At 50.1% G+C, this 23,362-nt stretch overlaps 2 protein-coding genes across 17 annotated transcripts in view; one reads left to right on the top strand and one right to left on the bottom strand.

The window, feature by feature from the left end:
* Positions 1-23,362, bottom strand: part of RALGPS1 (Ral GEF with PH domain and SH3 binding motif 1) — a 304,597-nt gene that overhangs the window by 89,468 nt on the left and 191,767 nt on the right. The window lies entirely within an intron of this gene.
* ANGPTL2 (angiopoietin like 2) overlaps positions 12,338-23,362 on the top strand; it is a 35,672-nt gene continuing 24,647 nt past the window's right edge. The window contains exon 1 of the mRNA XM_008006182.3: positions 12,338-12,815. The gene's annotated coding sequence lies outside the window, so the exon portion shown is untranslated. The remainder of the gene's footprint in view (positions 12,816-23,362) is intronic.

Raw genomic sequence — 23,362 nt, 5'->3', positions numbered from 1 at the left:
CAGAGGTGTTCGGAATACAAATTTAAATTGCATTTAGTCTAGCAACCAAAAGAGACTGTGGGTCTTTAAAAAAAGAAAGGAGGAGAGACCCCCCTGTGTGTGGAGGGTGGGCAGCCATCCCATCCTGGCCAGGCAGGAGCCGGCAGCTGTCTCCCGGCGCCTGCCGGAGCTGGATGGCGGCTGTGAATATTTTCTTTCTTACGTGAAGCTCCTCTCTGTGTGTGCTGAATCACAGCATTCACGGGGGGGAGTGAGGACAAGAGCATTTACTAAGTGGATACTGGGCATTCCCCGGAGCAGCCTGGGAGGCAGGGGCAGGGGACCAGGCCGGGCCAACACTCAGTCAGGAAAGGAGCATCTGATACCCACAGTGGGTGCTGGGGGGCCCAAAGATGAACACTCTGACCACAGAGACCAGGCCCAAAATAGGCTGAGCGTCTGGGGTGTCAGCTGGGATTTGCCCCTTCCAGCAAGTCACGGCTTAAGCATTCTGTTTACCAAACGTTTCTGCACACATAGAAACCAGGATAGTTTTGGTTCCACGTTAAAGAAAATGGTGAAGGTACCCCCAGGGTGAATTTTGAGGTGTCGGAAGCTTCTCTGACAATGCAGGAAGGAGGGCCAAACCTGGGGCTGCCCAGAGCGAGCCTGGCAGAGGAAGAAAGGCAAGGGCAAGCCGCTGGGTGAGTGGGTGGCAGGGTGGGGCTTGTTCCTACTGGGTCCACCCCACCCACAGCCCTGGCTGGCAGGTAGCAGAAAGGGGGTGATATCTGCAGATGAAGGTGGCTCTGCAGAGGGGGATGTCACCTCGGCATGCTCTTAAGCTCGCTGAGTAAACAAAACCAGCTGAGTCTGTCAACTCAGTGAAGACCGAGCTGCGCTTCCAAGGGCTGCCAGGAAGAGGGGGTTTCCAGTGTCAGAAGCCTGAGGATCTTTCTTTCTCCACTTTTCCTCTCTGCTAGGCTGCCCTTCTCTCCCCTTGGGGGCTGGGGTTGAGGGTCGGGGACACCGGGCAGGGCAGCCTCCCCGAGGTGCATAGTGCCTTCTCCTCCCATGCCCTCCTCATGGGGCCACGCCGCTCTCTCCACAGGCTCCTTCCCTGCCCCTCTGTGGAGGTAGGAGGGGAGAGAGTTAATGCTTACCATGTGCCAGCCACGCACTTAAGCACCTGACATGTACACGTCCTCAATGGTCACGAGAACTCTATGAAGTTGGTGCTTTTTCATCCGTGCTTTGCAGATGAGGACAATTGAAGCACAGAGAAGTGACATGAATAAGGGCACACAGCTAGCATGCAGTGGGGCTGGGATTTGGACCTAAAAGTCTGGTTCCAGAGCCCACAGTCTATTCCAGTATACTGGCCTTCCTGGAAGGGTGAGGATGAGGAGGAGGATGATGATAATGAAGAAAAAATTAAGTACTTACTATATGACAGGCGCTTTGGATATTTTACGTCATTTAATTCTCATGGCAACCTTATGAAATATGGGTATTATTTTTATAATCCCCAATTTAGAAAAGGAGAAATGAGGCCCATGTTAAGTTACTTGCTCAGGGCCATTCAGCTGGGAAAGGCAGGCCCAGGGTTCAAACCCAGGTCCCTCTGACTCTAGTACTCAGCACTGCACCCTGCACTCATCTGTGACAGCAGTGCTGACTGAGCACCCGCTGGTGTGTGTCAAGCACTGTGCTGGGCACTGGAGACCCAAAGGCAATGAGGTGGCCGCTCCGCCCTTACAGCATGCTAGGGAGGGAAGAACACTAATCACACCACCGTGTCAATAAACCTAAAATTCCAGGGCGAAGCAGAAGTGTACCTAGTCTGAGCCGTGCTTCCGGTGTTTTGTTGTTATGGTGGTAGGTGATTCACAGAAGTAATTTCTGCAAGATGATTTATTACCTTTTTCCAATGTACCTTTTATTTCCTTTTCTGTATCAGGAAAGCAATTGGAAATCAGGGACATGTTAATGAAATCAGTCGAAGGATTTGTTTCACACTCAGACATCACAATGTGGCTTAAACGCTATACTTTCCCAGGGTCAATGACAGAAGAGGGAAAGGGCAAGACAGCGAGCTCCCAGGAAATGCCTGAAAAAAACCAAACCACATTTTCCCTGCATGATACGTAACCAGCATCTGCACTCAGAAACAGCTCTCAGATGCAGGTTATGGTCACTGCCAGCCCAATCCTGACTCTCCTTCATGGCAAACTCCTCTATCTCCAGGAGTGGTTCCCACAGCAAGGACCTCATGTGAACTTGTTAGAAATGCAAATTCCCGGGCCCCACCCCAGATTTACTGAATCAGAAACTCGGGGAGTGGGGCCCAGCAAACCTTTAACAAGCCCTCAGTTGATCTTGAAGCGCAAAAGCTTGAGAATCACTGACCTAGGATGGGCTGAAGTTGTGAGCACAAGGACCCGCCACTGACTGGGTGCCTGCTATGTGTATCTCAAGCACACACCTCCATGAACCTTCACAATAGCTCTGGACATAAACAGGATGATCCTACAGATGAAGACATAAGGGTCGGGAACCTCCCTAAGTTGCCCAACCTCGCATTGCTGGGAAGCTGTAGAGACTGAAGTCTGTTAAGAGTGTGGACTCTGGGTCAAACAGCCCATATCTAAATCCTGACTTTGCTGTTTACTGGCTGGGTAGACGTAGACTCCCTCACCACTCTGAGCCTGAGCTACTGCATCAGTTAAAATGGAAGGCGGATGAAGAGAACTTCTCCTGAGAGGCTCCGATTTTGAGGACTCAATGAAGTAATCCATGCAGGAGGCCTCCTCGGTGCCAGGCATGTGGTGAGTGTGTCACAGATGGCAGCTGTTGGCTATTACATAAGAACAGAGGTCTTGCAAGCCCCAAAGGCCTGTGAGTACCCAAAATTGATGTGATCAAGTCCAAGCAGTGAGTCTCAGTTACTTTACTCACAGGAGAGCCCTTTAGACTAGTTTAGTGACCAGTTATTTTTATTTACAAATAACTCTTGTCAGATTTCTGGAATCTCAGCTGGGTGAGAAGCAACAAATCAGGAGAGAAATGAGAGGCTGCTAGGAAAGTCACAACAAACACGGCTGCCTGGGGCTTACAGGGCTCCTGTCAACAGTGCCCTCCACCCCCACAGCCCACAGTCAAGCTAGTCTATTCAAGACGACTGAGTCACCAAGGAGCTGCCAATAGTGTAATTAGCCAAGTTTATGGAGGCGAGTGCACATATGCATGTGTGGGTCTGTGCAGAAACATAACAAGAATGAATATAAATTTTAAAACACTGTATGTTTAAAGAGATAACCCTGTAGCTTTCTAGTCAATTCAATTGTCTAACATGACTTGGTCCCCAGGGCCTGGAGAGCTGAGCCTTCTCCATCACATAGGCAGATAACTCAGAGGTTGAAAGGGCAGGCTTCTGGGTGCCAGACTGGCCAAAGGTCAATACTGACCCATTGTGTGACCCTGGACAAGTCCATTAACTTGAGCCTCAATTTCTTCATCTGAAAGCTGGGGAATAATAAAAGAACCTACCGTAGCTCACAGGGTTGTTGCGAGGATCAATAAGTGCTCAGTGAATATTATGAATTATTTTTGGATGTCAACACATGCACTGTCTTTCCATAAGCTTGCTTTCCACTGTGTCAAAAGGACTCTTTTCTTTGGTTAAGCAGACTTCATATACCAGTTGCAGGCAAAGGAAAAGGCAGAGAAATACTTCTTTGGCTAAAGGACTATTGGTAGTGAGGCTCTATGGCAGTGGTTCTGGGGACAGTGACAGATGTGCAAACCAAAAAGGGACAACTTAAAGGAAAGATGTCCGGACCCAACTGTATGACCTTCAGAGGACCCAAGTATATTAGAAACCCAAGATAACATGGCTCCAAATTACTAAAGGAAGAAAGCCAGCATTTACTGAGCACTAGGACATCTGTACTCACACTGACTCACTCTTTACTCCCAGCCATCTTGGGAAGGTGATATTACTATTTCCAGTTCTTAAATGAGGAAACTGAGACTCAGGGAGGATAGGTAAATTTCAGAAGTTACAGGGCTAATAAGTGGTAGAGGTGGAATTCAAACCCAAGCCTAGCTGATGCCTATCACTCGACCAAGTCACCTATGGTCCAACAGGGAGGGAGCTGATGACACACGTGTCCTCACTTGCTCTCTACCTTCTCACTTCCTGTGGGCACCTGCCACAGGCCAGCCCTAACCCAAATCCAGAAGGTAAGAGAGCCCACAGAGGCAATCCCCACAGCCCAGCCAGCATCTGGGCACAGGGCAGGGTACCAAAGAGTGGATCCCGGGAGCAGATGAAGAATACTGAGTAGAGAGGAAAAACAGGTCCCTGCCCTCCAGGGTTCCAGGCCTCAGAGCCAGGATTATCCGGCCCAGCCCAGAGAGGGAAGAGGGAGGGCGGTGGGGTAGTCTGGAGGCTGGCAGGGCTGAAGCAAGCCTCCTGCACTGGCTGCCTTTACTCCCTGCAGGGCCTGTGTGGGTGCCCCTGAAAACCCCAATATCAGACCTACTAGTCAGAAAGCTCCTTGCCAGCAGCCCCTGTTGTCCAGTACCAGCACCTCTGTCGGGGGCGACCACACCCTGCTCTCATTCCTGGGAAGCTCACTCTATCAGGCTCTTGCCAGAAGCCCTCGTTTATCTAATCGGCTGCCTCCTTGGGTCTCAGGAAAGATAAACAAGGTCAGCAACAGCTTAGCTGCTCTTTGGAATGGGAATTTTAGCAGGTATCTGTGTAAGGGGGTTGGAATCCTCCCCCACTGACTATAAAGCTGCCCTCAGTACCTTGTCTCCTGTTTGGGATATAGGTCCTGTCTGGTACAGACAATGTTCCAGAAGTGACAATATTTTTAAAAACTTTATATTGGATGGGAATTAAACAGCTTTGGAAAGTTTCTATGAATTTTTCGCTATGAAGAAACAAAGAAAACCAGCAAATGAAAAGTAAATCTCTACTCTTGCCAGTCCTCAGTCTCCTCTCTTGGGGATGGGGCCATGCACCAGCTATGGTATGAGAGAGCTGGACACGCCTTAAAATACTGTTACGAGACAAAATGAAAACCAGTCAGCTAAAACTCTCAGCAAATTGTCTTTGGGCAAATTGACCTACAGCCCAACTCTGGTGCTCAAATGGAGCTTAATACGAATATGTGTTGGCTGTTAGGTGACATCCACACTTGAGAAGAGGTGCTGTCCTCACGGTCCCCTGGCAAGTGAGTTCAGAAGTCACACGTGAGCTAACAACAGGCTCTCAAAGCTGCTTTGTACCCAAGCATGCATCTTGTTACTTTTGGATATACTTGTTAATGGTCAGCATTTAACAGTCACAGTGTCCTCAAAGGGCTTTCTGTGGTGCCTGGATATCCTTTGTGACACTGGACAGTAGCACCACCTTAGAATCATCCCACAAGTCCAAGTCTCCTAACCTCTCCTCACCAGAGCCAGGGAACATGTGGTTCCCCCGCCCGGCATGGTGCGGAGAGTCACAGGACCTGACCACGCGCCTTCAAGAGAGGAGGGGACCAGCTGGCTCACACTCAGTCTAGTGGCAGCTGTTTTATTAAATCTGGACCGATGGAGGCTTCTGGCAGTTCCACAGGCTTCTTGATGCTTGGACACTCCCCTAGACCTTTCCAAGGCCAGCTGACCAGGAGAGGAGGGGCTCTGCGTTTTGGCTCCTCAGCCATAGGCCAACCTCACTGGGGCCTTGATGACTAAAACGGCCACACTTCCTTGAATCTGACAAGTCATCAACTGTAATGCATCACATTCTAGTAAGAAAGAATAAGTACCGCCAATTAGACCATGACACACCACTGATGGTAAGAAGCATCTTGATTGGTCAGAGACCTTAAAACAAGAAGCAGCATGCTGGTATTAAACAAGAGCAACTTTTAGCACTGTTCACGATAGCAAAGTCTTGGAACCAACCCAAATGTCCATCAATGATAGACTGGATAAAGAAAATGTGGCACATATACACTATGCAGCCATAAAAAAGGATGAGTTCATGTCCTTTGCAGGGACATGGATGAAACTGAAAACCATCATTCTCGGCAAAGTAACACAAGAAGAGAAAACCAAACACTACATGTTCTCACTCATAAGTGGGAGTTGAACAATGAGAACACATGGACATAGGGAGGGGAACATTACACACCGGGGCCTGTCGGAGGGTGGAGGGCTGGGGGAGGGAGAGCATTAGGAGAAATACCTAACGTAAATGACGAGTTGATGGGTGCAGTAAACCAACACAGCACATGTATACCTCTGTAACAAACCTGCACGTTGTGCACATATACCCCAGAACTTCAAGTATAATAATAATAATAAAAACAAAAACAAGCGCAATTTTTTTTCAGGACAATTGTGTTCCTCCTAGCTTTGATGCAGATTTTAATCCCAGTCCCATTATTTCCTAGCTGTGTGGCCTGGTACACGGAACCTCACTTTGCTAAGTCTCAATCTTTTTGTTAGTAAAACAGAATAGTAATATTTCACTCATAGGGTTTTAAAATGAAGTGATACCAATAAAATGTTAAGCTCAACATCTAGCACATCACAAGTAGCTACACTGGTGCTCCAACAAGGCTTGTGAGGACAGTACACCTCTTTCATCTTCTAGTGCTCAGGTGGTACACTGAGATGTACCAGCCTGGGATCCTGGGGTTGACGTTTCCCAGCAGACTATGATCAGAAGCAGGGAGGACAGACAGCTGGATGAAGGATGACCAACCAACAAGGCTTATGGCAGAGCACCAACAGCAGCAGGGGTACAGAAGGTTTTGGTGAGAAAACAAATTCAGCTGGGATATGGGGTTCCAGTTCCTGAAATGGAGGAGTAGATTGTTTTGAACAACTACTCTGGTCAATAACAATTACAAACTCTGGATCAAAAAAAATAAAAAAATAAAAAAAGACGTGCCTGAAATCACTGGAGAAGGAAAGCACACTAGAGCGTTTCCCAGTTCATGGTGACACATGGAAGAAAGAATCTGAAACAGAAAGCAGTAGTCTTACTGTCTGGGAAGATGGGAAAGAGGTTGGACTTTTAGGGTGGAAACTGAGTGGGGAAATGCCAGAAAAGACAGAACTACAGAAGAGGAAGCCCCAAAATTGCTACACCAATCCCCCTCAAATCCTTAGCTAACTCCTAAACCGTATACACAGAGAGAGACTCCAACGAGCATGACAGAAAGCAGGAGCAGAGAGGAAGAGGTCTCTGCAACTGCCTGGAGGCTGGAGTTTGGGGTTCAAGTCCTGCCAAGTCAAAGCAGCTTAGCAAATACTTAAGGCATTTGACTTAATCCCAGAAAGGTCATGCTTTACAAGTAAGCCTAGGACTAAGAGTTATGCCCTAGGACTACTGGCAGAACCAAAATAAACCTATATAAACAAAGTATAAAAACCACGCCCCCACAAGATCAGGTAATGTAACTGCCTGCTAGAACACAATACAACATTCTTTAGAGGAAGACAAGAAAATACAGAGTGTCTTTAATGTATCATCCACAATGTCCAGTATAAAATAAAAAATTATAGACATGTGAAGAAGCAGGACAATATGACCCATAATCAAGAAAAAAAAAAAAAAAGGCAGTAAAATCAGACTCACTAATGAGCCAGATGTTGGAATTAGTAGGCAAGGATTTTTAAATGGCTGTTATAAATATGCATAGGATTTTCAGAACATGAAAGACAGAATGAATCAGTGGATATGGAATCCCAGAAGAGAAATGGGAACTATAAAAATAAACTAAGTGAAAATTCTAGAACCAAACATTATAGTATCTGACATAAAATACTTTAGATGAAATTAACAGGCCGGGCGCGGTGGCTCAAGCCTGTAATCCCAGCACTTTGGGAGGCCGAGACGGGCGGATCACGAGGTCAGGAGATCAAGACCATCCTGGCTAACACGGTGAAACCCCGTCTCTACTAAAAAATACAAAAAAAATAGCCGGGCGAAGTGGCGGGCGCCTGTAGTCCCAGCTACACGGGAGGCTGAGGCAGGAGAATGGCGTGAACCCGGGAGGCGGAGCTTGCAGTGAGCCGAGATCCGGCCACTGCACTCCCGCCCGGGCGACAGAGCGAGACTCCATCTCAAAAAAAAAAAAAAAAAAAAAAAAAAAAAAAAAAAAAAGAAATTAAAAGCAGATTAGATGCTGTAGAAAAAAGGTTAGCAAATGTAGCAAATGTGAAGACAAGAAGGAGAAGTGATCCAAACTGAAGCATGAGACGAGAAAAGATAAATAAACAAATGAAGCTTCAGTGACCTGTGGAAGAACAACTGTGTAACTGGATTTTCAGAAGGAGAGGGGAGAGATAATTGAGCATAAAAAATATTCAAAGAAATAATGGCTAAAAATTCTCCCTACATCCCCATATTTAGTAAAAAGCATACAGGTCCAAGAAGCTCAGTGAACCCACACGGAATAAATGCAAAGAAAACCACACTTAGTCACATCATGGTCAAACTGCTAAAAAATCAAAGATAACGACAAAATCTTAAAAGAAACCAGAAAATAAAAGATCCATTATGGATACAGGAACAACAATAAGGAAGGCAGTTGACTTCTCATCAGAAACAATGTTGGTCAGAAGACAATGGAAAGACATTTTAAAAGTACTGAAGGTAGCAGGGAGTTGGGGGTGGGGTGGGGTGGGGTACGGGAAAGAGTCAGTTTGGGATGTGTGAAGCTTCAAATACCGGTGGCACTCTGACAATGCAAGATACAGCAAAACTGCCCCCTCCCAAGTACACCCCTCTAGAACACAGTATACCTACATCCCCTGACCCACCGCTCCTCATATATACACAGTCCCCTGGTAGACCATCCTACTGTTTCCAACAGAAAAAAAACTGTAACTGTCAGGAAGGTGGTAAGACATGAAATCATTCTTTTTTTTTTTTTTTTTTTTTTTTTTTTTTTTTTTTTTTTTTTGAGACGGAGTCTCGCTCTGTCGCCCAAGCTGGAGTGCAGTAGCCGGATCTCTGCTCGCTGCAAGCTCCGCCTCCCGGGTTCACGCCATTCTCCTGCCTCAGCCTCCCGAGTAGCTGGGACTACAGGCGCCCGCCACCTCGCCCGGCTAGTTTTTTGTATTTTTTTAGTAGAGACGGGGTTTCACCGGGTTAGCCAGGATGGTCTCGATCTCCTGACCTCGTGATCCGCCCGTCTCGGCCTCCCAAAGTGCTGGGATTACAGGCTTGAGCCACCGCGCCCGGCCCATGAAATCATTCTTACGAACTGGTGTCACTTACATGAAGAAACTTTGTATTCTACCACCATGTAAATGTCATGCATTTTTCATCCTGATAAAAACTATGAAAAGGAAAGGAAGATTTACTTCTCCTCAAATGCTTTAGTCACAGGATGCTTCTGTCTGACAGGCAAGTGGAAACGTGGGAACGGTGCTCCTCAAGGAGGTCACAGGGACACTGAGATCCAGGAGTCACCAAGTGAGAAGTGTGCTGGAGAGGATCAGGGTGGGAGTGGGGAGAAATCTGAGGGCAGGAGCAGAAGCAACAGCAGCAATTTCCTGAGCAACCACTAAATGCTGTAGGCAGGCGCAGGGCCGAATGCTTCAGCCCCATCATCTTACTCAATCCTCACAGTAACCCCGGGAGTAGTAGTATCCCCTTTTTACAAGTGAGGAAACAAAGTTTCAGAGATAATAAGAAAGTTGCCCAAGATTAGTGAGAGAGTTGGGATTTGAGCCCAGGTCCCTTAGACTTTGAGCCATGGTTCTTCATCCTCCTCCAGCCAGCAGTTCGTTTATTCACTCCTCTGCACTGGGCTACACGAAAGGAGGGCTCTACATGGCCTGCACACGCCCCTGCCTCAGGGTACTCACAGACCAGTGAAGGAAGTAACAGAAACTACAAGAGCTTTCTGTGGAGCCTTGTACTAAGCAGTGTGCGTTACACTTAACATATCACTTCTTACTTCGTTTTCACAACAGCCCACAGCCCTGTGAGAGAGATCCTCATATTACCCCCATTTTACAGATGAGGAAAGTGAGGGTCAGAGCAACCAAATGGTAGAACTAGAATCCGACTCCCGAGCTCCCCAGTGCCCAGTGCCACTAATTTTGACTGCCCGATGCCACCAGTGGGGCGGGAGGTGTGCAAAGACACCCTGGTGCTCCTCCTCCACTGAGGGGATCCTAAGAACTTCGAATTATGAAAACAACTTTCTTTTAGTAACCAAGGGGCTTGTGCTGGACTTGTTCCCAGAGGGTGTGAAAGTCCTAGGACCTTTGTCTGTAGCTCACATTAATCTACTCTCCACTCAGTAACTAATGTAGCCTTTAAAAAATAAAACTAACAGTCTCAACACTGTCTTGCTCAAAACCTTTCAGTGGCTCCTTACTGTCTTTGGAATAAAGTACCACCTCTCTAACAAGACCCCATCTTCTCTCCTCTCCTCAGCCACAATGTACTTCTCTCAGCTCCTCTAAAGGGCTCCCTCCAACTGCTCTTGCCTGAGTCTGTCCCAGTTACTAATGCTGGGTAACAAACCACCACCGAAAGTGAGCAGCCAAAAACCACCATCTTATTATACCCATGGGGCCTGTGGGGCAGGAATCTGGAGATGAAACAGTGGAATGGCTGTCTCTGCTCCCCAGTGTGTGGGGCCTCAAAAGGAAGACTCTACAGCTGACAGTGATGCAGCACCTGGGGTGACTCTGACTAGGGGCTGGGATCATCTACAGGCATCTTTCCTTGCTCACGTGTCTGCGGTGGATGCTCCTGTCAGCTGGGACCTACACTGTGTGTGGCCTCTACACCATGGCTGCTGGACTTCTTAGGCTCCAGCTTGGCTTGGGGCTTCAAAAGACAGTGCCCTGGTGAACAGGGCAGAGACCGCACTGCCTTTCCTTTCCCAGCCTCAGAAGTCAGGTGGTGCCACTTCCACCACATTCCTCTGGTCACAAGCAAGTCACAAACCCTCTCGGGTTCAAGGCGAGGGGCAGGGACCTCACTGCTCCATGGGTGAAGTGTCAGGGTCTCCTTGGGGACTGGGAGAGATTGCTTGGGCCATCTCTGAAAGAAGAATCTGCCACAGGGTTGGGAGGGGTGCCTGGTGGTGGGGAGGATGCCTAGGAGCAGGGAAAGTCCCATTAAAGTTTTTCTCCCAGTTTGTTCCCAAACGTCATCACCACCATTATCACGAAAACCTTTTTAAAAAAGCAAAGATACCACCAATATTTCACATGTTCTTGTACAAGCAGTGGGGCAAACTTGTACCCTGGGGCTCCCTTCCTGGTGCCTGCCATCCACCTACTCTCTGTATCCCCGCAGGGTGCCCGGCAGCAGGCCTGTCCTCCCGCCCTGACTGTGCCTTCTCCCAGGCTGCCAGTGCCGACGCGTCTGGAGGATGCTTGCGTTGTGGGGTCCAGTGCCATCCTCTCCTTTCTTACTCTGATTCTGTCAACATTCACAGAGCTCCACCTATGTGGCTGGTTCCATGCTGAGGACTCTGCTGGAGTTCCAGTGTTTGTTCCTAGAACAGCCCAACAGGAGGTCACATTTTGATGAAAACACAGGCTAAAGAGGATCACAAAGCAGAGGTTTGGGAGCAGGAGACCCCTGATCCACTCATCTCCAGAGTCCTAAATTCAGTTCAAGGAGGTGTCCTTGACACTGTGCCAAGCTCTGATCCACGTGACCTCACAGAGTCCTCGCTGCAGCAGTTGCAGGTAGATTACTAGTATTAATTAGCTCATTTACTGATGCATGGAAGGGATGCCCAGAGAGGTGAAGTGAATTAATCAAAGCCACTCAGGTGTGAAGTGACAGCTTTCCTCCAGTGCTGCCTCCACCCTCAGCCTGTGGTATTTCCACCATCCTAAGTCACTGCCTCCTGCTAACTTTCAGCAGCTCCGATGCCACAGCTTCTGTGTGGACAGCCTTGGACTCCCTTCTCCAGGGTTTAGAGATGAGAATGAGGCCTCCACGAAGGGCAGTTGATGGGGAGAGGCGCTCTGGGCTGAGCTGCCCCGCCCGCCAGCCTGGGGCTCAATGGGGCAGTGCCCAACGAAGCATCCAGGGGGAGGACCCGCTGCCTGCTGCTCGCACGCGGCTGCACGCACAGCTGGAGCGGATCTAAACCCATTCCCTGAGTCAAAGGGAAAGCGCTCCGCCTCGCAGCACGCGGGAGCTGCCTGAGCTTTCGGGAGAGGGCGGGCCAGGGAGCAGAGTTGGCCAGGCTGCCCGTGCCAAGGAAGGAGGGGGCCTGTCGAGGCCGCCAAAGCGGGCTGGGCGGGAGGGGCCAGGCCAGCTGGGGCTGGAGCTCGTGTGACATCACCGGGCGGCCCGCCTCTGTCTGGGGCTGAGGGGAGGCCCGGAGCCTTTCTGGGGCCTGGGGGATCCTCTTGCACTGGTGGGTGGAGAGAAGCGCCTGCAGCCAACCAGGGTCAGGCTGTGCTCACAGTTTCCTCTGGCGGCATGTAAAGGCTCCACAAAGGAGTTGGGAGTTCAAATGAGGCTGCTGCGGACGGCCTGAGGATAGACCCCAAGCCCCGGACCTGCCAAGCGTGGCACTGAGGCAGCGGCTGACGCCACTGTGAGGGAAAGCAGGTTGTGAGCAGCCCCGCAGGACCCCTGGCCAGTCCTGGCCCCAGCCTCTGCCGGAGCCCTCTGTGGAGGCAGAGCCAGTGGAGCCCAGTGAGGCAGGGCTGCTTGGCAGCCACTGGCCTGCAACTCAGGAACCCCTCCAGAGGCCATGGACAGGCTGCCCCGCTGACGGCCAGGGTGAAGCATGTGAGGAGCCGCCCAGGAGCCAAGCAGGAGGGAAGAGGTAAGGGGCCAGCTCTGCGGCCATGAGAGGCAGGGGCGAGAGGCAGCCGCTGGCCCCGTGGCTAGGGCTTCCAGAACCCTGACCCTCCAGCTGGGGGTGTGTGCAGCTGGATCTCAGAGGGTCACTCCCTGCTATCACTTGGAGCCAAACAAGGCATGTCCGGGGCAGAACCTGTGGACACTGAGTGGTGTTTGGGGGCACGTGATCATGGGCTGGCATCTTGAGGACTTCATGAGTAAGCCTCACTCTCCTCCTTTGGACAAAGAGCCTTTGGGGTGCCGGCCGGCAGCTCCCGGCATGGCAGGGCAGCTGGGAGTGTGCGTGTGTGTAGGTGTGTGCTTACAGGGCAGCGGACTGAAGAGCTGCAGAAGGCAGGGGTGGCCCAAGGACTTGGGTAGTCACTTTGAGGCTTTGGATTCCTATGCCCCCAGGTCGGGACAATGTGAGGCAAAGGCAAGCGCTGTGCTGAGGCGCTGGGAGCCCCTGCTCAGAGTTACAGGAGCTGGGCTGCCTCTGCTCACACCCTCCAGCTGGCGAGGAGAGCAGAGGCACCCAGCACGGGAAGGGACGCATCACCCAGGGGCTGCTGCACTGGATGGTATCCCAGGTCTCCAACTGAATGGATGTGGCCAAGATATAGGGAGGATGCGGCTTCCCTGGTACACCGGCAAGGGGACAGCAGGGGCTCCACATACCAAGTCGCCTGAAAGCTCTAAGTATTAGATAACATTTCCAAACAAATTCTTCACTGATCCTTCCCTTCTCCTTCTGTGATGTGTGTGTCATGGGTCAGCTCTTGCCTCTGCTGTAGGATTATGAGAGCTCCCAGAGGCCAGTTAAGTTACTTGGAAAAGGATCTTCTTTCACCCCAGTCTCTGGGGAAAGTTGAGAATGCCACTTCCAAAGCCGGCCAAATGCTCCCCACATGCATTTTTCCAAATGGAGGCAGAGTAGGGTAGTGCTCATGAGCTGGCTTCAAATCCCAGCTCTTCTACCTACTAGCCAATGGCTCTGGCAGAACACTTAGCCTTTCTAAACCTCAGTTTTCTTATCTGAGGTTTCTTATCTGAAATGGGATAATAGTGCCCAGGTGGCAACAATGGCCAGAGAGCAACAGCTAACACTTATATTGCACTTACTCTATGTCAGACTCAACTTGTAGAATCCTCAGGACCACCCTATAGCACAGGCATTATCATTTATCCCCATTTTATAGGTGAAGAAACTGAGGTAAAGTAACGTGCCCATGGCTACATGGCTAGTAAGTGCCAGGACCAGGACTCGAACCCAGTGGTGTGACTCCGGAGCCACTCAACCACACCCTACTGCTTTCTAGGAGAAAGCTAGGCGCCCATGCCTAGGAAGGCCTTGGCTTAGTGCCTGGTGTGCAGCAAACCCTGAGCAAACCTTGGTCACTGATAGTTACAAACCACAACAATCCGGATTGGCACAGAGGGAAGGGAAGAGCAGAGACCTGAATTTTTTTTTTTTTTTTTTTGAGGTGGAGTCTCGTTCTGTCACGCAGGCTGGAGCGCAGTGGCGCTATCTCGGCTCACTGCAAGCTCCGCCTCCTGGGTTCACACCATTCTCCTGCCCCAGCCTCCCGAGTAGCTGGGGCTACAGGTGCCTGCCACCACACCCGACTTATTTATTATTATTATTATCATTTTTGTATTTTTACTAGAGACGGGGTTTCACCATGTTAGCCAGAATGGTCTAAATCTCCTGACCTCGTGATCCGTCCACCTCAGCCTCCCACAGTGCTGGGATTACAGGCATGAGCAACTGCACCCAGCCAGAGACCCAAATTCTTTCCCTGTTCTAGACATATCCTGCTAGGGTTTTCAGAAAATCACACAAGACAGAGACAATACTGTGGCTACTACCATTGCCCACACTGGAGGGCTTTGCAGGAGCCTGAGGAGAGCGGGGGTTTTATGTCTGGGGTTTGGGTTTGGGGCCACCTGCAGCGTGCCTGCATCCTAGAAGTCCATACTAAGAAAAAGTGCAGACATATTAACAAAAGGATCCAATACCAACTTTAAAGGAGGAAGGTCATCCTGCTTCCCACATGGGCACTGCCTGTCTGCCTATTGATTTCCCCACCAGAACCACAGAGGATAAGAAAATGCAGCTACCTTAGTGCTGTGGGAAGCTCACAAAATCAGGAGGATCCATAGTCAGGTCTGCCCCGGAGTTGCAGAGGAAGAGGCGAGGAATAGCCATCACCAAGTCTGGCACTATGGTGGCCATGTCTGGTGGATCTTACACCAGACAATACTGAAACATCTTAGCCCAGGAGAGGAGCTTCTGTCCTGCGGCCCCCTGAGGTTCCAGTGCTCTTGGAAGCATTTTGAAAAGGTGACATCAAGTATTTTGCTCTCTAGCACAAGGCCTCTGGGGCTACTGAAGCCACAGGTTTCCCTGCTCCAGTCTGGAACCATGGTGGCTCACTGTCTTCTCTGGGTAGCTCAGGCTGAGCAGAGGCTCTGACTGACTTCATGAGCTTGGCAAAAAAAAAAAAAAAAAAAAAAAAAAAAAGGGACTACTTACTACTAATGAGGCAGTCTGGGTGGAACAGACAAAAATGTGTAACGCACATGGTCCAGCAGGGGACTACATGTTACTGCTGAAGCTCACGGGCAGAGCAAATACGCTGTTCCTCCATCTGGCCCTCCATCCCCCAGTGATTTAGGAAGTACCCACTGGGCTAAGTAAGGCATATACATTATATCATGTCATCCTCATCACAACACTACATGGTAGGTTCTAGTTTTAGCATTCCATTTTACAGATGGGAAAATTAAGGCTTGAGAGGTTAACTTGCCCAGAGTCACACAGTTACGTGATTATGTGCAACTGGAACCCAGCTCTGTTGAGCTCCAAAGCCCCTCACTTCCTCTCACTTCAGTGCCTCAAGATGCCTCAACTTCTCTTCTCCTCACTGTCACTGGGTCCCTGCCCAGTGTCCTCAGTGGCCATATCTGCTCTGGTTGCTGTTCTATCGAATGCTGCACCAAACCCTCTGAAAACCATGGGCTTATCAACTTTAATGCACCCCTTGCTCTTCATGGAAGCCTACCTCTGAGGCAAAATAGGCATGACTGTTACCCTTAGAGATGAGCCTCAGCACACTTATGAGGGTACCTGTGGTAATACGGTCAGTGACAAGAGGAACTGAGCTTCGAAACCAGGTTGGCTGACTTGTTCCACGTGCCTGGGTGCTCTGCGATACTGTCTCACCACATCAGCACCAGGAAACTCCGTCCCCAGCTCAGTGGGCGCAGAGCCTCACTGGTCCATGTGACTGAGATACTATTGATGTGCTTTCTACATCCGTACTTGGAGGCTCCTTTAGGACTGAAGAATCGGAGCTCAGGTCATTACCTACACTGGGCCACACCTGAGCAATTTCTGAAAAAACATCAGGGAGATGGCAATGGTTAGCTACAATAGAACAAACATAACAGACAGCAGCCCTGCCAAAGCAGGTACATTCAGCATCTGGCCTCTCTGAATCACAGCCCATTTAATCTGGAATGGTCTCAATTGACAGCAGGCAGATGGGGGAGGGGCTCTGCTTCATAGAGCCCACAGCCCAGCAGGACTGGGCAGACGGTAAATAATCACACACACACACACAACTGTGTGAAAGCTGTAAAGAGGTGGCACAAGGAGCTAAGAGGGTCCTCAAGGTGGGTGGTGCTGCCCCATCTTACAGAAGTGGAAACTGGGGGTCAAGGTGCAGCACCTCTCCCACGGTCTCTCCACTTATGGGCCAAAAAAGCGAAGACTGAAACCCAGACCTATGCTGGTTCCACCCCAGCCTGCTGCCATCCTGGACAACCACACTGTGGCAATCTCAAGAAAGAATCAATTCATTGAATGGCATTTCTTTTTTGTGAATTTATATAAAACACCCCAAATAGAAGAGTTATTCAGCCACAGGCAGCTTGGAGTTTGTGGTGATACACAGGTCATGTCAGAAGCCTCATTCTGGGGGTAGTTTCTATGACAAAGCTGTGTTCTTTCACATGGACTGTAAGCCATATGACTGGGTCAGTGTTGGGGGTTAAAACATTATGATGGCCTGTTACATGTACACATCAATCATGAGCCATATTTTGGTCCCAGGAATGTTAACATGTTGGGTGTGGCAGGAGAATCGCTTGAACCCAGGAGGCGGAGGTTGCAGTGAGCTGAGATCGCGCCACTGCACTCCAGTCTGGTGATAGAGTGAGACTCCATCTCAAAAATAAAAAAATAAAATGTTGGGTGTGGGAAGCCAGGCCTCTCACAACTGAGCTATTGTGTCAGTCCATTCTCTGCTGAAATCAGCCTGTCTGGGGCCAGCAGCCCCAGAGCCTCAGCATCCCACTGCTGCCTAGTTGTCCAGACAGGCAGTACCAAGACCACCAAGGAAAAGCCCAGAATGGACTCTGTTCTTATCTTCAAGAGATGCCTGAGGACCTGCCCAGCTCCAAGAATCCTTAAAGTCCTGCCTGAGGTGGTCCCACTCCTACCTCCATGAGGGAAAGGTTGTGTCTGTCTCAGTTACTGCCGAATCTCTAATACCCACTCAGGGCCAGGCAAGAAAGATATCTGTGGAATGAATGAATCAATGAAGCAAGCCTCAGACCCAGGCTTTCAAGCAAGCAAGCAAGCTTCTCTACCCCAGGGTGCCACACCATTCCCCCCTCTGTTGTCCAGCCAAGGGCTTTTCTGGGGTTAGGTCAGGTGCCCCACAGTCCCCCAAGTTTCCCCATCTGGGCACGTATCTCTTTGCAAAACAAATGCCTAGTCTCTGTCTCACCTACTACCGTGGACCCCTTGAGGGTAAGGACCTCACCCACCTTGTTCCTTTTCTACCTCCAGCCCCTGGCACAGTGGCTGGAAGAGGAGAAATTATTGGGAAATACGTGATATGAATAAGTTCCTGTTTAGTAACCTAGGTGCTATTCTGGATACTGGGTATTCAGAGGAGGAATCTGCCCTGGCCCTGCTTTTTTAAAGAAGCTATAGTCAGGAGGGAGATAACCAGACGAGTGCAATCTGAGTCTTGGGTGTTGGGTTGGAAGCAGCCACAGCTGCACTTGTGAGCTGAAGGAGGGAGGGAGGATCTCACTGAATGGATGGCTTCATGGTGAGGTCAACTTAGGAAGACAGGCAGGCATTAGCCAGGACAGTGGGGGAAGGTAGTCGAGGCAGGAAGCACAGCACGTGCAAAGGCAGGGAGGCATGACAACACAGGGTCTGTTTTTAAGCAGGACACTGACACGATCAGATGTGGGTGTCAGACAGACAGCCCTAGAGCTGCATGCAGCGTAGACTGCAGGGGAGAGAGCACCCAAAGGCAGGGAGGCCAATTAGGATTGTGTGGTTAAGAAACCTGGCCCTGGAGCAGACAAATCTGGTTCTGGGCCCAGCTCCACCACTTCGTAGCACCGTGACCCTGGGCAAGTGACTTCATCCCTTACCTCTGTTTGCTCATCTGTGAAATGGGGATAGTCATAGCCCCTGCCTCAAAGAGCTACCGGGATCAGTGAGGCAGACACAAAAATTGGTTGTCCCAGTGTCTGAGGAACAAGTCCATCCAAACAGCCAAGGTGGCCCTGGTGCCAACTTCTCAGCCAAGCCCAGAAAAGCAGCTCCAGGCAAGGCCTGGATTTCCCAAGAAAGCCACCCTGGGGCAGTGCTGTCCACCCAGCCCTTGACTTCTCCCTCTCGTCTAGGGCTTTCCCAGTTGTAGGGCTCCAGAGCACACTAGGCGCTGCCGGAAACGCAGCAGCCAACTCAGAAGCTGGACTCTGAAATGGCTTCTGCAGACTCTTCCCCGCCTCTGTTCTGTTGGCCGAGGCTCCTGGCACAGAGGGCTCAGTGCACAGACTTTGGGGGAATCTCAAAATGGTTCCCAAATAATGCACTGTGAAAAAGTAACAGCAGTGTCCTTGTCCCCCTGGCAAAGGCAACCAGCTCCCCCACTCCCTAACCACATCCCCCTCTACTCTATGATCTCATGGTGTGACCACAACCCGCCTCCTCCATGAACTGCTCCTGGAGCCAGCAACTCACCAATGGCAGGAGCACAGGAACCCAAAGCATCAGGCAGATTCAAACCCCCAATGCTACTCCTCCAGGCAAATCTCTTACCCTGCTTCTCTGACTCCTGACTCCCATCACCCATGACCAGGTAGTAGCAATACACAATGGCTGGCTGGATGGGAAGGCTAAATGGGTGGGTGATGGAGGGCTAGATGGATAATAGATAAATGGTTCATTCAATGGTCGTATGAGAGCTGAACTAGAAGGGTTTGGGAATTGGCTCCAGACTCCCCGGGTGCCTTCTGGTAGGGAACGATTCATAGCATCCTCAGCTGGGAGGGGAGGGCAGTTGGAGATCTGGTTATGCCCTCCCTGGCCTCCAGGCTGATGGTGAATCATCCAGGACAAACAATACACAGTCCTTTCACCAGGTTCTCCACGGTGAGGGTGTCACGGCTCATCCCAGATGCCCATTTTGGGGTCGTAATTACCACTCACATGATCAAGCAGCTCTTTCCAACATCCAACAAAACACACCCTTGTGCTGACCTGAAAACTATTTCTACTTAGTCAATAGTGAGTAAGATGCAAGCTGCATCTCGGCCATTAAACAAGCAAGCACCTTTTATTCATACTGGTTGAAGAGACAATCTTGATGCAAGTCAGGGTTTGGACCTAGCAGTTGACAGCTAAATCCCAGTTTTGATATTTACTTCTACGTGACCTTGAACAAGAGACCTAACCATTCTAGACCTGGGTTTCCTCTACTGCCAAATGCAGACATAATGCCTTTCTCCTAGGTAATGGGACCATATAGTTTGTTGCTCAGTCAGGACAATATTGAGATTGAAAAGGGGGTGCTATTAATAATTAAATAAGACCGCGACCAGCCTGGCCAGTGTGGCAAAACCCCATCTCTGCTAAAAATACAAAAATTAGCCAAGCGTGGTGACAGGCACCTGTAATCCTAGCTGCTCAGGAGGCTGAGGCAGGAGAACTGCTTGAAACTGGGAGGCAGAGGTTGCAGTGAGCCGAGATTGCCCCACTGCACTCCAGCCTGGGTGATGAGAGTGAAACTCCTTCTCAATAATAATAATTATGTAAGACAACAGACCTCAACCGGGGCCAACCAGGATGTATGGTCCCCTACTCATAGAGCTATTAAGAGCCAGTGAGATAGAGTGCAGGTGGGCACCCAAGTTCACAACAAATAAATGACAGCCATTATTACAATACTACCGGTCACGTGATCAGCTGGGCCTTTTCCTTCATCTGGATCCTTCCCACATCCTGGATTACCAATTGGTTTGGATACCTCCCTACCAGCACATCATACATTTCAACAGCTTTAGTAGGAACACCTGCTAGCTAATGTTGATGTTTTCATCTGTCTTCTGTCCTGATGATAGGTTCACAAACTTGATTCCTGCTCAGGTCCACCAGACTCACTCAAGCACAGCTCAGGCTTCTAGCTTCCCAGAACCCTGACTTCAGGGGCCAGCTGGCAGTTCCAGATTCCCTGACTGTCTTGGCAGAGGCCTGCTTCTCCAGCCTCCTGCAGTGCTGGGATGCCTCTTCTGGCGGGGACCCATAATTGGCCTTCATCTGTGATCACAGACCAATGGGCAGTGCTGATGGGAGGGCGGGTGGTAAGGGGCTGGTTCTGTAAGTCCTCCAGGCAGGACTACAACGTGGACTGACGATGAAACAACTCCTGAGATCCGGATTTAACTTGGAGGCTTCTCTGGGATTTGCAGGTCTAAGGATGGCAAGAGCACTCCTGTCGTCCTCCTGCCTAGACGGTCAGAGAACAATCTCTTTTGAGTTTCCTGTCACTTTGGCACTTTGGTTTCTCTTTATTTATAGTACGGTATCTTTGGGGGTTATTCTGGGGTCTGTTAGTGGCTCTGCTACTTAGTAATTTGTGATTTGGGCAAATGACTCACGATCCTCAAATCTCAAGAGTTTCCTCAACTGCAAATAGGGATAAACGTCAGCCTTGCTGTTAGCCTTAAAAGCATCTTTGTGGGCATTAGAAAACTGCTGCAATATAAATATAAAAAACATAAAGACTATGAATGTGAGTTGTGCCCCCTTAAGTTGCACAGTGCACAAGTGGGGCCACCATGCATGGCGGCCCTCAAATAACAGGCCGCCTTCCAAGGGCTGTTGGGAGGATTAAGTGAGATAATGTATATAAAGTGCTTGAGCCATAGTGACAAGTAGTTGTTGTTATTCTTTTTATTACTGGAACTTTTCTCATTTCTAACCTTTGGGGTGAACTCAAAAGAGGATCCCAGGCCAGCAGCTTCTGCTACAGGGCAGAATACACAGCTCCATCTTATGAAAACGACAGCTCTTCGGCCAGGCGCGGTGGCTCACACCTGTAATCCCAGCACTTTGGGAGGCCGAGGTGGGCAGATCACAGGGTCAGGAGATCGAGACCATCCTGGCTAACACGGTGAAACCCCATCTCTACTAAAAATACAAAACAATTAGCCGGACGTGCTGGTGGGCGCCTATAGTCCCAGCTACCTGAGAGGCTGAGGCAGGAGAATCCCTTGAATCCGGGAGGCGGAGCTTGCAGTGAGCTAAAATCGCACCACTGCACTCCAGCCTGGGCGACAGAGCAAGACTCGTTTCAAAAAAAAAAAAAGAAAAGAAAATGACAGCTGTTCCCACAAAGCGGCTCCTTGCTTGGGCCGTAGCACCACAGTGGTGAGAGGGATGTGGACACATGATGTGTGGCCCCACCACATCAGGCCAAGCGGCGACACTCAGAGGCAGCCCACCGGAGACTGGGTGGGACCCAAGGCCTGGAGAGGCTGCCTCCCGGTGTGCAAAGGCTGTCACGTGGCACAGTCACACCAGCCTCACTTGTGGGGAAGGAAAACCCGTGCGTGATGGAAACTCCTCACAATACAATGTGGAAAAGCAATTTTAAGAATCGTTTTTATTTTAATTCTGAAGCCAAGGAAAACAGTTGGATTTGCTTTTCTTTGTTGGACACAGGAAAAAAGTGAGGAGCATCATTTTGATTGAGTTGAGTTCTTCTCCAGTCCTAAGATGGCTGGAATGCCAGGGTTGGGGCGGGGGGTGTTTTTTCCCTTGAGATGTAATTAGTTGAATAAATATCAAGAGAGCAAAAGTAAACAAACTTATTACTGCCCATTAAGAACCGCCAAACTGGCAAAAAACTGCTGGGGGGAAGGGAGGAATTGGGGTTGGAGTCTTGGACTCCAAGGAAAATAAATGACTCTGAGGCTCAAAGAGAAGCCCAAAGAGCACGGCCCTTGGTATCAGGCTGACCCAGGTCCTAGGCTCAGGCAGCTTTGGCTGTTATCTGCTGTGTTCTTGGGCAAGTCACCGAGCCTGTCCGGGTTGCAATGTCTCCGTTGATACAACCGGGATGAATAACAACCCACTGGATTACCTGGGACAAAGTACGTCAGGCGCCCAGCACAGTGCCCTGTTCCTTCCCTTCCTTCCTGCAACCCAATCAGTTCCGAGTCACCCCACTAAGCTCAGGCCCCACGGAGGTATAACAGGACTCAGAATCAACACAGTTTCAAGAGGTCCCACTGCTAGCAACGTGACCTCAAGTCAGCTACCCCCACACCTTTCTGAGCTTCAGCTTCCTTAGCCTAGAAATGGGCATAACACTAAGTCACTCTGAGTGTTGGAATGATTAAATGAGAGAATGTGGATGTGAAGGGCCTGGAAGCCCTAAAGCCCTGTGCAAGGCTGTCGAGGAGATGGTGTGAGTGCTTGGCACGCTGCCTGGCCTACGCTCAGCATCCTTACTGTTGTTGGTTTTGCTTCAGCTTTGTTGTTCCTGCTATCGTATGGCTAACACATTATTCCAATCTCCTGCTTCTGATGTGCTTCCATGCTGCTCACCTAGTGTGCAAGGTGGGTTGGATCACCCCATTTCACAGAAGAAACTCGGTCTTTTAGGTCCCAAGTGCAATGGCAAGAACTCTGCCAGGGAGCTCTGCGAGCCCATGTTTGGGAGAGGATAGAACTCAACCATAAATAGTGTAGCCCTCTCAAATCTGGAGGTCCAGGAAGGTTTGGAAACCAGCCTTGTCTTGCAGCCAGGTTGCCTCCTGGGCCTCTGGCAGTTTCTTGGCCACAGTGGAGCCCCACGCCCACATGGGCACAGAGAGGTGTTTGTCACCCACTGCCTCAGGTAAGCAGCCTGAAGAAGGCGGTGGCCCTGCAGACGTGCCCTAGCCCAGGGTCGGGGGCGGCTCCTCCCCATTGTTCTGGGGTGGGTGTGGCCACTAGCACAGGGGCAGCCAAAGCACTGTTGGAAACCAGGCAAACACTTCCAAACTCAGCTGGGTTTCCACTGACGTCACTGCAGCCCCACCTCCTAGCAGAGCCCAAACCAGAAGCTCCCGCACACCTTTCTCTGCCTGGCCTCAGAGAGGCCTGAGCAGGCCATAGGAATCATGCTTGGGCTTTGTCATTTAAGTGGAAAACAGCTCAGCAGGGCCCCA

This window comes from Chlorocebus sabaeus, chromosome 12 (genome assembly GCF_047675955.1).
Source record: "Chlorocebus sabaeus isolate Y175 chromosome 12, mChlSab1.0.hap1, whole genome shotgun sequence".
In the NCBI taxonomy this organism is placed as follows: domain Eukaryota; kingdom Metazoa; phylum Chordata; class Mammalia; order Primates; family Cercopithecidae; genus Chlorocebus; species Chlorocebus sabaeus.
Note: the sequence above shows the minus strand (reverse complement) of the source record. Positions and strands in the feature narration are given on the sequence as shown.